Source organism: Dama dama, chromosome 13 (assembly GCF_033118175.1).
Source record: "Dama dama isolate Ldn47 chromosome 13, ASM3311817v1, whole genome shotgun sequence".
NCBI lineage: Eukaryota > Metazoa > Chordata > Mammalia > Artiodactyla > Cervidae > Dama > Dama dama.
Window position 1 is genome coordinate 59091676 of NC_083693.1, and position 12960 is coordinate 59104635.

The following is a 12960-nucleotide window of genomic DNA, read 5'->3' on the forward strand; positions in this document are numbered from 1 at the left end:
TGAGGTTATTGATATTTCTCCTGGCAATCTTGATTCCAGCTTGTGCTTCATCTAGCCCAGTGTTTCTCATGATGTACTCTGCATATAAGTTAAATAAGCAGGGTGACAATATACAGCCTTGATGTACTCCTTTCCCTATTTGGAACCAGTCTGTTGTTCCATATCCAGTTCTAACTGTTGTTTCCTAACCTGAATGTAGATTTCTCAAGAGGCAGGCCAGGTGGTCCGGTATTCCCATCTTTTGAAGAATTTTCCAGAGTTTGTTGTGGTCCACACAGTGAAAGGCTTTGGCATAGTCAATAAAGCAGAGAACCCCATAACAGGATGAAAGGTAAAAAATAGTGTCATGGCCTTGTGCAAATGACTTATATCTGGGCCTCGGAAACATCATCAAATAACAGTGCTACCTGCCTCTTTAAGACTATTTTGAAGGCCAACCTAAATAATGTGTAAATAAGCTTGGAAAATAATAAAGTACAGAAATAAAATATTAAAATTGGCTTTTATTTTATTCTGAGCTCAGTTACACCTAGGCAGCACCAACTTGGCTAATGCATTTAATCAGTAAAGAAGAAAATCAAGTTGTGCTTTTGCCCAAAGACTTAGCAAAGACCTCATAGCACATAGTAAATTAATAGTAAAATTTAAATGCACATATTTTTAGAGTTATAGAGGAAGTTACAGTTCCCTTGGTCAAATGTGAAAATAACAGACTAGAAAATATTGAAGAGATAATTAAAACTACCCTCCCCCCATACTTGTGTGTTGGAAGAGAAACATATTGCTCCTTATAGTACCTAAAGAATGAGGTAAATTTTCTCATTTATATTCAATCTTAAACATTTATCACGTTATAAATTTAGCAATGATACATGTTTGTGTTTATCTCATCACTTTGGAAGAGACCTTTCGAAGCAGAGCTTCACTCTGAGGGTGCAGGCAAGTTGCTTTCCCTTTGAAGCAGGGCCAGCATAAACCTGGCTTCCTTGTTAGTGGTGGTGGTGTGTTAGTCGCAAAGTCGTGTCCAACTCTTGCCATCCCATGGATTGTAGCCTTCCAGGCTCCACTGTCCATGTAGCCCTCCAGGCTCCTCTGTCCATGGGATTCTCCAGGCAAGAATACTGGAGTGGGTTGTCATTTCCTTCTCCTTATTAGAGGCAGTCCCAAAAGGACCATAATATTTGGAGATATCTTTGTGGCCATCCCTTCCAGTCTTAAATCCCAAACAAGAATATCATCTTGGGGAATTCCCTGACAGTTCAGTGGTTATGACTTGGCACTTTCACTCCTGGGACCCTGGGTTGGATCCCTGGTGGGGAACCAAGATCCTGCAAGCCAGCTGTGAACAGGATGGGGGTGGGGGGTGTTGTCATCTTTGAGAGCCATATAGAATGAACTTCTTAACAAACGATGAACTCACTGCCTCCTACAGCCCCTCCTCCTGAAGGACTATTCAGATAGCATGTTCCTAATGTTGCTCTTGGCCTTCACTTCACATCATGTTCTCTGGTGTTAACACCTCCATCTCCCACACCTTACAAAGAATATTTGAAAATATCTCACCTGTGTCTTATCTCTTTCCCAAAATAAAGTTTCCAGTTTTTTCTTTCCAACCATTTTTTTTTTTTTAATATGCAGTGGTTGGGCTTGGCTGTACTTTCCCTGGGTATCTGTCTGCAGACATGTTTCAATAGATTTCAGAGTGAGACACACTATATTATAGGTGTGATTTGATAAGGACAAGATAATTCACTGAAGCTGTTAAACTTGGTGTTCTGGATGTTTCTTTTCTATTACTGAATGCTGAGACTGCAGCCCTGAAATTGTTGACCCTTGGGATCATGGAGACAATTAACACCTTTACGTGAATTTCATATCGACTTCCTTTAAAGATCTGTCCCTCACCCTGCACTTTAATAGTTCCGTTTCTGAATCTAAGCATCTTTACCTTTGGTTTATTATATTTCATCTTGACAGTCTTGGCTCATCTGTTAAACCTATGGAGACATTTTTAAATCCCAGTTTTGTGTCAGTCACAGATTCACAGATTCAATAAGCACTGTTTCTTATGTCCTTTTGCAATTTAGTGTCAAAATGCTGAACAAGAAAAGACCAAGGACAGCAGGGTTACTCTCTAATGAAATTATGTATCTGAAAGTGCTTTGCAAACACTATTTTATATTCATCTTGGTTCTGCGTCCTTTCTTCTATCTTTTTTATATGTGCTGTTTTATATATATACATATATATATAATATGACCTTATGTAGAATTCCTCTTATACAGTCTTTATCGTTTCTTTAACTTCTTTCTCCAGTCACCTCTGCCATCAGAATCATTTCTAATTGCATCATTTGTATTTTACTTTTAGGATTTTCTTTGTTTTTTGAGTCATCATTTCTCTTAGAAACTTTCACAAGTGGTAACTTCTCTTGAGATTTCTAGTATATGATTTTCCTTTATTTGCAGTTGAAAATCTTTAATTTGTATTTCTTGAGCATCTGTTGTATGTAGTGAATATGCTTGATGCTACATATACATTCAATTACTCATATGGTGTTCTTGGACCTCAAAGAGTTTGTAAGCCAATGGGAGAGCTAAAGCACGTGATGTACCATTAGGGGCACATAATTGTGACACCTCTCACCCCATTCTCTCAGTTCTTTCCTGTAGTTGTAAATGTGTGTTTAAGTCATCCCCACCCTTCTACCAGAAGGACATACTCCTCATGCTTCTAGATATTTTCTGCATCCATATTGCCTATTAGCATGTTTGCAATGATTCTAGCGTCTTGTCTCCAGGTGGTCCTTGGTTCATTTGAGATTGCTCCATTATCTTCTTTTAATCCACTGTGAGTCTTAATTTACAATTGCTCAACAGTTGCCCAGGATTTACAGCCTCCTATTCAAGTCGTTGACTTAAGTCTAGAATGTATGCTGTGATGTTCTTATTGTAATGGTTATAAGGCAGGCTCAATCTGTCTAATTATATTTTTATTTATATACTCTTCTCGTATATACTCATGAGGGTATGCATATTAGAAATATCTGCTTATCTATATATGCATAAAGTAGGTATTTCTTATATAATGTATGTATATACTATGTAGGTATTTAAAATATACTGTGTATATAGTATGCCAGTGTGAATTTACTTAGACCATAAATTCATGTCTTTGGATATATAAATTTCAAGTAGATCTATTTTTAATATAGTTTATTTAGCATTTTGAATAGAGCTTAAAGTAATAAATTAAAAACAAAGAAACAGCCACTACCACAACAAAAACAGAATGATTCCCATCCATACATACAGCATTTTCTCCCAGTTATTTTAAACCACCTCACATTTCCCAAGCACCAGAAATCCATATTTTCTTTTATTTTTTGGCTAATAAAGGTAAGAGCAGGTGGAGAGACTCTTCAGCCTCAGTCCAGCAAGGTAAATGGCAGTGGATAGTTTAACATACATGCTTTAGTGGTACGAAGCCTAATTTGTATCCCTTACAGTGATGCAGCTGCTGTGCCCTGGTACACAGTGTGAGCAGCAGTGAGGTGCTTTTCCTTGATTAGTGGACTTAAGGGTTTTGTTTTTTTCCTAGTTCTCCTGGAGACATTGTATTCAAGATGTGGTTTAAAAAAGGATTGAATAATTCACTGCAGTTGCTAAACTTGGTGTTCTTAATGTTCCTTTTCTATTAATGAATGCTGAGATTGCAGCCTGATACTGTTGCCTCATAAGGGTTATTCCGAGGCACATGATGTACCGTTATGTTGATTCACGTGCAGTTGTGAGAAATACAAAGAGATCCCCATATGTCCTGCTCCTAGTTTCTCCCAGTGTTACATCTTGCACAACTGTAGTATAAAATCTAGTATCTCGGCCAAGAAACTGAGACTGCTCTTACCCGCTGACCTTATTCAGATTTTAGCAGCTAAACATATTCTTATGTGTGTTGATACTCAGCTTTCTAAAGTTGATCACATGTAGGTATGTATAAACACAGTCAAAGTACCAAATGGTTCTATCCCCATAATACCGCTTGCTACTCTTCTGTACCCACAGCTGCCTCTGTCCCCCATCCCTAACGCCTATCGATCATACTTAACTTTAAAAGAAGTGTACTCATGTATTACTTGTATTATGAATATTAATAAACATATGGGACATGTACTTTCTCATTTGCATATTAAAAATGATCTGCTTTCTACAGATTTCTGCATGAGTCAGAGTTTGAAGAGAGTACATGTATAATAGACATGCTTTGAAGTTCAGTAAAATGTGCTTTAAAAATTCTTACGGTTCAAAGTTGTATGCAGTGTTATGCTCTCTTTATGAAATAATTTCTGTTTTCACCTGCAAGAGGTGAGGTTGTGGAAGAAAGGAAATAATGAAAGGAGAGAAAGGGATGTGTGGAGGGGGAGAGAAGTGGAGTGGGATAGAAGGAGGAACAGTAAGGTGAGGTTGAGAACCTGCATATATAGAAGATCTAAGTAAATTGATGCATCACTGCCCAAAATGGTCAGAGATCAGATGGAGACAAAGCCCCTATGCCAGTATGGACTACTATTAAAGACTTGGTATCTCAACCTGATAGGAAACTTTATTGGCACTCTGAAGAAAGAAGGAGAAAGAGGGCAAAATCAGTGGAAATAAGTTGAAATGTAGAGAGGTTTGATTTATATAAAATATAAACATTTTTGGCAAGTTATAGTATTTAGACACATGCATTACTCACATCCACCACTGTATGCATATGTGTAATATACAAAGACCATTCAAAATGACACTATAATGTCAGTATTATTATAACCATTTTTAAAACTAAGAGACAAAAGTTCTAAGTAAATCAGGAGTCACAGAAGTCAGGGAGGCCAGAAAGGAATGGAGGGAGCAATGGAGGGAGGCGGGAAAAAGGAAAGAAAGGAAGAAATGGGGATTCAGGAAAGAAGAAAGGAGTGAAGGGGGAAGAATGAAACGGTGTGTGTAGATATTAAACATTGCCTTGATAAGAACTTACTGATATTCTCCTTTAATTGAAAAATAATGTTACCGAGGTGACACATGACGTGAAGATTGCGTGTGTGCTAAGTCACTTCAGTCGTGTCCAGCTCTCTGCAACCCCATGGACTCTAGCCCACCAGGCTCCTCTATCCATGGGCTTCTCCACGCAAGATACTGGAGTGGGTTGCCGTGCCCTCATCCAGGGGTGACCCTAATATCTGTCCGCTGATTTTTTTCCAAATCACTAAGAGTAACCAGAATGTTGCACTTTCTTTTTCCCTGTTTCAAGGAAACAGAGCAGGACTGATGTTTATAGTGTTAGAATAAACCACAATCTAGGACAGGAAGAAGTCAAAGGACAACTCTCTCTCTTCACCAGGGTATGAGGATGTGCCAATCAAAATTGTCTTTAAGAAGAAAAAAAATATTTTCTGAGTTTTGAAATTCAAAAAAAAGATTTAAAGGAAACATTTAGTAGAGAAAATTTAGCTTATGAATGATTTATGTATTGAAGTATTTTTTATTACTATTTTGCATTTTTTTGATTCTGTCTTATAAGAAGACATTAGTTATGCAAGGGAAGGTACTTCATTAACTCTGTAATCTTCGTTCAGCCTATTTTACATTTCTTTTACTTATTTTTGTGTAGGAGTCTTGTGGGCAAACTCTAGTAGATTTTTATAATTAAAGTCAAATTGGGATGATGCGTTTGGTTTCTTCACTAAATCAGATATTAATTTAGTATCCATTGTTTATCAAGAAAAATCTATTATGATAAATTATCATTATGAGATTTAGTGAAGGAGTCAGCTCCTTGAAAAAAATCCACAGCCAACAACCACCTCTACCCACCTTCTGCCCCTTCTAAAATAGCCCTTCACCTTGGGTTGTATCTCTTGAAATACAGCATTACTTGAAGTTATTTTCTTGACTTGTTAACAGGAAATTGCAAATGCAGTAATAAAATTTTTAGGTCACCAAGATTTATGTTTTATTTAACTGCTGAACTCTTGCTATTAGAGGAGAGGAATGATTAGTTGTTCTCATTTACAATGTGACATTTACATTAAGCAATAAATGTTCTAGTGGTGCATTAATTTATTTATCATATGATTCTGGATGTGTATAGTAATTTGTAAACATTTTCCTATAGCCAAGTACATGATACTACACTTTTATCCAGTAACACAAATGCATTTCCATATTCAATCAGTGTCTCTAATTTAATTTTTAAATTAGGTTTAGCAATGCTGGTGATGAGGCAAGCAGTAATAGTGTTTATATGAATCCTTCTGAATATTTATGCATTTAAAAGACTCATTTATGTGAAGTAATTTCCAATTTTATTTTGCATTTCTAGTTCATTTTTTCAAGCTATTTGTCTTAATAAAATAGCACTTTTTATGTTATACCCTCATTTTTGAAGTAGTGCACTAAGGATCATGGTCATATTATGCCAAGCCATATATGATTATTAAATAGCTGATTAAATTAATTTCAGTGAATCAAGATTCATTTGTTCACATATATCCAAAATTTTGACTTTTTGCTTCATGAAGATCAAAGACATATCTGGATGATTGTTTGATTTTTAATCATTTTCAATACAAGGTAAATGTAATTAAGGACAAATGTAAAACACCTCCCTCATGTTATTCTCTGAGGCCTCCTTGTTGGCTCAGTGGTAAAGAATTCACCTGTCAGTACAGGAGACCTGGTTTTGATCCCTGAGTCAGGAAGATGCCCTGGAGAAGGAAATGGCAACCTATTCCAGTATTCTTGCCTGGGATATCCCATGGACAGAGGAGCCTGGCAGGCTACAGTCCATGGGGTCTCAAAAGAGTCAGACAGGACAGCAACTAAATAAAAAGAACATATTATTTTGTACTATTAGAGATAGCAATAAGATGGAGAAAAATCAGTAATGATGCCATTTGGTGGATTTGTAGATGTTCAAATCCTGGATATTTAAATTGAAAGGAATACTTAAGATTATTTTACTGTTAGCTTCAAATACTTCAAAGATTTCCTTAAGGTTTAATGGGCTAAAACTTAAGGCAGCCTTAGGAAGAAGTTCTCTTTGTTGCTGTTCATTCGCTCAATCGTGTCTGACTCTTTGCAGTCCCATGGACTGCAACACTCCAGGCTTCCCTGTCCTTTACCATCTCCCGGAGCTTGCTTATGTCCATTAAGTTGGTGATGCCATCCAACCGTTTTGTCTTCTGTTGTTCCCTTCTCGTCCCACCTTCAATCTTTCCCAGCATCAGGGTCTTTTCTAATGAGTAGGCTGTTCACATCAGGTGGCCAAAGTACTGGAGCTTCAACTTCAGCATCAGTCCTTCTAATGAATATTCAGGACTGATTTACTTTAAGGTTGACTGGTTTGATTTCCTTGCAGTCCAAGAGACTCTCAAGAGTCTTCTCCAACACCACTGTTCAAAAACATCAATTCTTTGATGCTCAGCTTTCTTTATGGTTCAACTCTCACATCCATGCATGACTACTGGAAAAACCATAGCTTTGACTAGATGGACCTTTGTCAGCAAAGTAATGTTTCTGCTCTTTAATATGCTGTCTTGGTTTGTAGCTTTTCAGGAGGGAAATAAAATTATTGAATGCCCTAAAGCAAATAGCACATTTTGATTGGTACTTTCAGATATACTATGCTTTGAAATAATTACAGCTTTTTATAATATTTTTTTTTAATTATTATTTTAAAAGAGAAAACTGAGGAATACTGTCATAGTGATGGTTCCAACCCAGGTTCATAAGACTTTAAAGTTTTGCCTTTACTGATAGTGAGATTCAAATTAAAATACATGTTCAGACGACTGATGGACAGTCATTATTGAGGAGAAAAAAAAAGATATTCCTTAATAACTCCTAGAGTTTTGCCCATGTTTTCTGAGTTCTTTTTGGAGTTTCATATTGGCATCTAAGATAATTGTTAGAGGGAGAACCATATTTCTTGGGAATACATGTACATAAACAGTAACAGTTGCCAAATTTTCTAAGATTGTGGAAGAAGGCCAACATAGCAACATCTTGGAACTATGGAACTGATCAGAATTTCTTATAAGATGTTTTATTTAAACATACTATCAAGAAGAAAAGGAAGTCCTTAAAAGATCTCACAAGAAAATTGCTTTATTAGAATTGCAGTCTAAAATCTCTTTGTTTTGGGCATTGCCAAAATACATGGACCCGCTGTCCCCCCAAAAGAAATAGCACCATTTTAGGTTAGTTTACTATAGAATCTATAATAGTTGTCTGAAATCTTCACTCCCATTATGAGACATAAGAGCATTGATTTGTAGTGAGATCACCCTGGTGAGTGGAGAAGGCACTGGCACCCCACTCCAGTACTCTTGCCTGGAAAATCCCATGGATGGAGGAGCCTGGTGGGCTGCAGTCCATGGGGTCGCTAAGAGTCCGACGCGACTGAGCGACTTCACTTTCACTTTTCACTTTCATGCATTGGAGAAGGAAATGGCAACCCACTCCAGTGTTCTTGCCTGGAGAATCCCAGGGACGGGGGAGCCTGGTGGGCTGCCGTCTATGGGGTTGCACGGAGTTGGACACGACTGAAGTGACTTAGCAGCAGCAGCAGCAGCCCTGGTGAGACCTCCAGCTTTGGCAGGTACTAGCTCTATAACCTTGTTAAAGATTTCTTGACTTATCTCTATTCCTCCTCTTTTTAAATAGTGATGTAGATGAATATGTGTTTAACTCATTTGATTCTTGGGAGAATTGATTTGGATAACACCTGCTTTTTTGTAGCTGGTGCAAAGTATAGTGATTGCTTAATAAAAAACAGTATAACAAAAGAAAAATGTTGTCATTCATAAATTATGAAACCATACATATAAAGAACTTTGCCTGGGGAATTTGAATTATATAGGATTATGTCAGTTTCTGTACTTTTCGTATTAAAATGAAGACACAGAAATATGCTTAATCATCAATACTTAGTTTTTTCTTTTTCTTTTAGTTAGCATAATAATTGAAAGCATTTATTCTTTGCTATCATAATGCACTATTATAAAGTAAAATTCTAAATTCAAATTTATCCTTGTTGTAGTAACAATACTGATAGCAGCAGCAGCAGTAACAATACTACTTGCTGTAGTAAACGCTACCTCATTACTGCAGATAAGGGAAAAGATAGTTTCTAAAACAGTGAAGTTTTTTCACTTAAATATTTTAGTTCTAAGAGCTTATGATACTTATACCAGGAATTTAATATACTGTTAAGTCACACATGTGTGTAGATATGTGGATGAGTTATATAATTTTTATGATAATATCTTCTTTTTATAATAACAAAATCCTAGAAATGGTGCCTTTCAGTTGGGATGTATTATGAGCAGATTATGTTATATTCATATGAAAGATATTGACTGATAGGATGGATGGTGTTGATGATAGAAGATAGAAATTGAATAATCTCCAGGATACATTAAAGGAATAGAACAAAACAGCATACAGTATTCTTGATTTGAATAAAAATCTACACATATGCACACACATTTATATATGCATGAAATATTTCTGAGAGGATGTTCTGAAATGTGAAATTTGTTCTTTCTGAGAGGGCTGTGTCTTTCTTACATTTTTGCCATATATATATATATATATGTATATATATATATATATATGTAAATGTATTTTAAAATATTATTGAAGGAAATAAATGAAAAGGTAAGCAATAGCTATCTCAGATAGTTGGCATATGATTTATTTATCTCTCTCTATAGGGGTTATGTCTTATTTATTCTATAATTTTATAATAGCATCTTTATTTTATAATATAAATTTTAAAGATAGCATTGGTTGTCATATTCATAAAAATATTTTGAAATAAAGAAAATGTAATGTGAAAAGTGGAAGTGAAAGTTGCTCAGTTGTATCCGACTCTTTGCGACCCCGTGGAATAGTCTATGGAACTCTCCAACCCAGAGTACTGGAGTGGGTAGCCATTCCATTCTCCGAGGGATCTTTCCAACTCAGGGATTGAATCCAGTTCTCCTGCATTGCAGGCAGATTCTTGTACTTTTAGTCAACTTTATCATTTATCTGTGCATTGATTTTTAGAATTTTGGAATAAATTTCATATTAACTTAGCAATAGTTTCCCTGTCTTTTTGGATAAAGTCATAATTATTACATCTCTCAGAACAATGTAATCACCCTCTTAAATTTTGACTCTATAAGATCTTTCACACATCTTTACAAATGGAGATAGCAGAAACAATAAGCTAAACTTGAGTCATCCTTGTATCATCTTCAGTCTGTATTTATTCTCATTCTTTGGAATTGTACTATTCCTCACATTTGCCTCTGTGGATAAAATACGTCATAGCCAAAGTAAAACCAAAATGCTTTTACTCATTTCAAGAACATTTTTAAAACTTAGCCTATTTCTACATTAAAAATTGACAGTGATTGAGTGTCAGTGATACTATTATATAGATCTTGAGGGAAAGCAAGTAAATATTGTGTCTCATAGAGCAAGGTTGATTATTATTTAGATTGACATGGAACTTTTAGAAACAGAAATCTGCTGACGTGGAGTTAAAATACAAATGGTACATCTCTGTATTTTCTCCCTAGATGTATGGGTTGAAGTAAATGAATTTTATCTATTTAAGAAAAAAACAGGCAACTTGGCAAACTATTAACTCCATGAAAGTGAAAGTCGCCAGCTGTGTCCAACTCTTTGCAACCCCATTGGCTATACAGTCCATGGAATTCTCCAGGCCAGAATATTGGAGTGGGTAGCTGTTCCCTTCTCCAGGGGATCTTCCCAACCCAGATCTCCTGCATTGCAGGCTGATTCTTTACTAGCTGAACCACCAGGGAAGCCTGAGAATACTGGAGTGGGTAGCATATCCCTTCTCCAGCAGATCTTCCCGACCCAGGAATTGAACCTGGGTCTCCTGTATTGCAGGCGGATTCTTTACCAGCTGAACTATGAGGGAAGCCCTCTTTAACTCCATGAGGGCAAGACTGATGAGATTCATCCATTCATTGATGTATCCCCATTGTAGGGTTTCTGGTACTTAGTAGGGATGATTAGTATTTAACAGTAGCCTACAAGTTGAATTCATTGACATATAAAGAAAATTGAACTTTGATGTATTGTATGATTGTTTAAACTATTTTCAATTATGAGATAAGAAAACTTCCAAAAGTGAAAAGCAGACTGCTGACATATTTATTAGAATCAGAGCCTATTACAGATTCCACTGGAAAGCCTTATTATGCAAATCTATGAATATTTAAGTTCTGTTTAGTGATATTCCTGATAGAGATTGAAATTTATCACACAGTTAACAGCAACTATATTTTTCAAAGATACATCATTAGCATATTTTGATGTCCTTTCTTTTTTATTCTTGTCTCCTTTGAAGAGTCCCTGTAACCATTCTGCCAGGTGTTTGGGAAGATATGTAGTAGCTGAGCACCCTTACTTCTGTCACCATCCTCAAAATCAACTTTGGAGATGCTTTCACCCTGTCCGTCTTCTGCAGCAGCCAGGCAGAATGCTGACTCCTTCTCTGCAGTGAGGAACTCTTCAAGCTCCAGAAGTAAGTTGATCACATTCAGTTTGGTCATTGCCAGTGGGTTTAAAAACACTTTAGGTGAGGCTAACTAGAAATCTTGCTAATTAATATACAAATTAAAAGCCAATATTATTCATCACTGAATATTTCTTTTATTTTTTGAGTCCTGTCTTTTTGGAGATACAAATTCTACCACATTGATGTTGCTAACCTATACTTTTATGGAATATTCAAAAAATTTTTTGATATTTCACTTGTGTTATTATGAATTGTATTTGCAGTCTTGAGACATAGATGTGGGAGAGATTAACATAATAATGGTTGCACATGAATAAATAGATTAAGAATGACCAAGTTTTTTATCAAAGTTCCTTAGCTGATGAATTATGAAGATGAAATAAAATCCCTGGTTTTTGACTCTTGATACTCTAGTACTCCTTCCAGGTCTGTGATCCCTGTTGCTGCATAGAAGGTAAGGGACTGGTGCTAGAAATAGTACTTTTCTTGATTGGTTGATTTACTGAATGACATGTTCTCTATGTCACTGAAGGAGTTATGGCAGCCTATACATATGCATTCAGAAAAACTAAGGACAAGGGAAATCTTATGTAGGAAAATTAAAGGAAAAAGAGGCACATGAAGTATTGTGTATACGACCCAAAACCAAATTCCCAGCTACGTGTTTATCTCTCTTCTTTCTAGTTGCTGGATAAATCAGGTAAATACATTAATTACATGATTATTTGTATTCACAGGGTTTGATAGTAAAGACAGTTTATTTCAAACTTTAGACTTTTCTGGCCCATGTGTTAGATTCTATCTTTTTGCCATTTTTCTAGTTTATTTGGTTTAAATTTAGAATATTTCTTTTTTACTTTGCCAAAACTCTTGATTTAAGTGCCTCTTGCTGCTGTTAAGGATATATTTGTATCACATTGTGACCATATAGAAAATGATTATGGGTGTATTTTTACAGACAGCATAAATTTGATGTAGCCTACACTGTCCTACTGACTGACTTTGTCCTAGTAATTCGGTTCTTGGCAATTGAAATTTCCTTGAAGGGAATGAGTAGGAGATACTTAATAACCTTACTTTTATTTTACAACATATTGCAGCTTAATACACCACCAACAGACAGGTCTGTGTCCTTAGAGAATATAGAGACTGTTAAGAATTTATTACTGAATCATAGTGTTACCCTTGTATAAGACTTAAAACAGGCTGCCAGTATGTCGTTGCTAGTGTTCTGAAAGTAATATAGAAGGACTACTTTTAAGACATAAACAGAATGTATTGGATTATGTTGAGGTTAATTCATTATAACTCTAACTGTAGCATAAAATGATAAATCTGAATATACAGAAGATACATTACAAATCATTATTTTAG

General features: G+C 35.8%; 1 protein-coding gene across 1 annotated transcript in view; it reads left to right on the forward strand.

The window, feature by feature from the left end:
• Positions 1-12960, forward strand: part of LRFN5 (leucine rich repeat and fibronectin type III domain containing 5) — a 277334-nt gene that overhangs the window by 134181 nt on the left and 130193 nt on the right. The window contains exon 2 of the mRNA XM_061159679.1: positions 11416-11592. The gene's annotated coding sequence lies outside the window, so the exon portion shown is untranslated. The remainder of the gene's footprint in view (positions 1-11415; positions 11593-12960) is intronic.